Here is a 3,044-nt window from a genome sequence, read left to right as displayed (position 1 = left end):
TGGTTCAGAGAAGGATTACTAGAATGGTGCCTGGGATGGAGGGGTTGTCATACGATGAGAGGCTGAAATCTCTCAAATTGTTTTCTCTTAAAAAAACAAGAGATAGAGGATGATCCGATTGAGGCGTTTAAAATTGTAAAGGGCATTGATAGTGTTGATGTATTATCTTTTTTCATATTTAATAGTGATAATAGTAGGTATATGGGACACAAATATAAATTTTGACAAGGTAGGAGTCATCTTCAGCTAAGACAGTTTTATTTTTCTAAAAGGGTGGTGGCCTTTGGAATGGGTTGCTATCGGATGTTGTAGAGGCAGTAAATTTAAGTGAGCTTAAAAGAAAGCTTGATAAGTATATGAATGATAAAGGCTGATTTTAAGATTTTTTAAAAATTATATTAATTGAGTTTAGAGGACAGAACAGCCCAACTTTGATGAAAAAGAAATCTCAAATCTGGAAAACCCAGGCATGAAAATTTACCATTGCAATATTTAATTCACATTCATATTGTTGAATTAGCTTAGAAATAATCAGTTTTTGATTGAAGCTTTAACTGATTACTATATTGTTTTCAGAAAATCTAAAAAAAATCGTTTATGGTAATTAATAGCCAAAGAAAAACACTGACATCTAATTTTTCTTTCTGATACTATACTGTAGTCTAACATAAGATAACATTTTGGAACAACATAGGATCTACTGGTCCATCTTAGTATTGTTTAGGTACTTGCTGCTCTTATAATATAGACTTGTTCAAGAATCAATTTTTCATTGTTTAGAAGTTGGAATTCTCTTGAGAATGATGTTTTTCTTATTGTTGAATATTTAAAATAAGTGAAAATGCAAGCTGCATGAACATATAATTAACAATATTAAAAAAAAATTTTAAAACAGCATTTTGTTCACCAATGCCATAATTTTGTTATAAGTATGATTGTAAATAATTTTTAATCAATTTTTATTAGAAAATGTAAATTGCTTGTTTTTAATTATTTTTATTTTGACATCAATCACATTGCTAGAAATAAAGATATAAGCTTAGAAATCATTGGATTATAACCTGACTGGGCTAATCATTTACAGAATATATTAACATTACTTTGACTTATTTAGGTTATTTCTACACTATATGGTCAAAACTTATTAATCCAAAATATTATTTTATTATAGTAGAAGTCTTGTTTTATGTACAAAATACTAAAAATGTGGTTACAGCGTTACACTACAAACTTCTAAAATGTTAAATGATATCATTACAAAAAATGAAATATTACTGCATCTAGTGTAGAGAAGTTGAAACACTGCTGTTACTTGTTAACACAATAATACTATATTATTTGGCTAAGTACCCGTTGACCTAATAAATAAAATTAGTTATTTATTTCCCTTTGTAGGGTACAAAGATTTGAGTAACTTTGTAGTTATAGATACAACACTTACGGCCACAACGTCATCATAAACATGCTTATATACATGTAAAACATTCTAGAAAAGCGTACACAATATTGTTGCAACAAGTACATAAATCTTTTATCCTCACTTAACATTGTGTGTATGATACATTTTCACGTACAAAGTTTAGGATTCAAAAAGTAAATTCAATTTTAAATTATTGTGTCTGATGTCTGAAGAAAGTTTTCTCTACCTTTTCATATTCTATCACCACTTGATACAATTTTATGAGACAAAAATTTTAAAAGTCAATTTTGTATGTTAAATCTGTGTTTCTATATTTCAGTAATTTTAACTCAGAAAAGTTTCAGAATTGATATTTTGTCCTTTCCTGGCATTTATTCAGTCATAACTTCTAGACATTGTTGTTCGATTTTAAATAGTATGGTTAGAATTAAAATCAACGATTTGTTTAATGTTGTATAAGCAGACTGTATGTTGTTATGGTAAACATAAAATAAACAATAAAAAATATTTTTAACTATGAAGGGAAATGGACAGGAAACTGATACATTAATAAAACATATAGCAAATGGAGAGAAAAGAACTGATACATAATGAGCCCATCAATTAACTGATTAGCAAATACCAGTAATCACCCAGTTCTAGTCTTAACACTTCACAAAATGTTTGATAATTGAGTTCTCTCTCAATGTATATCAAAGTTTTTAAAAAATGTTTTAAAGATATTTTCAAGTGTTTATGATTAAAAATAATTTTACATTCTCATTTTGTGCACATAACTCTCTACAACTATTTAAACATAAGCATAATAAAACTAAAAACCTTTCAAAATTTGTGAGTCAGTTTTGAGCTTTTTATTTCATATTTTCTAAAATGCATATTTCACATCTCTGAATATAAAAACAGTAATTCAATGATGTCTTCCACCCACATCCAAATATTTTTTCTTGCTCTAGGATTTTTTTGTGCACGAGTTCAACAGTAATTTCACTAAGATTCTCAGATACAACTTGAATATGTAGTTTCTAGTTTTTAAAGTGCCCAGAAAATGGTGTGATCCCATACCTAAACACATAATCTAACATGTTAAAAGATAGTTCTAGTTGATATGGTTAAGCGAGTTTTTTCTGGCATTTGTTCTGATGAAAAAAAAAGATATACTATTGTAAAAACTACTAACATAATGGTGTTTTATTCCCTACGTAAAATTTAAATGGTTTTGTTTCTACATACCCTAAACTGCAAGTCAGAAAACACATGTAATATTCTATAAGATATGTCAAAACTAACAATGATTGTAATATAATTAATTCTTGGTATTAAAATTTGTATAATTAAAATAAATATTTTAAAATAAATTAAAAGTACAAAACTTCATAAAAACTGTTAATGCTTTGCCCAATTTGCTGATTGTTTGACAAATCTACATTTTTGCTAATTCTTTATAGTAGATTTTCCAACCCAATTCTGACTTTATTGAATGTTGCTCTTACACACACACACACACACACACACACACACACATATATATATATATATATATATATATATACTATACTACTACTAACTAGTAGTCTTACTGTACGATGTCTATACTTAGACTAACGTAGGTAGTATAGTTAACTTA

At 27.5% G+C, this 3,044-nt stretch overlaps 1 protein-coding gene across 2 annotated transcripts in view; it reads right to left on the bottom strand.

Moving 5' to 3' along the window:
- LOC106478369 (cullin-1-like) overlaps nt 1–3,044 on the bottom strand; it is a 52,941-nt gene that overhangs the window by 4,343 nt on the left and 45,554 nt on the right. The gene's annotated exons all lie outside the window — the stretch shown is intronic.

This window comes from Limulus polyphemus, unplaced genomic scaffold (genome assembly GCF_000517525.1).
Source record: "Limulus polyphemus unplaced genomic scaffold, Limulus_polyphemus-2.1.2 Scaffold204, whole genome shotgun sequence".
Taxonomy (NCBI): domain Eukaryota; kingdom Metazoa; phylum Arthropoda; class Merostomata; order Xiphosura; family Limulidae; genus Limulus; species Limulus polyphemus.
Note: the sequence above shows the minus strand (reverse complement) of the source record. Positions and strands in the feature narration are given on the sequence as shown.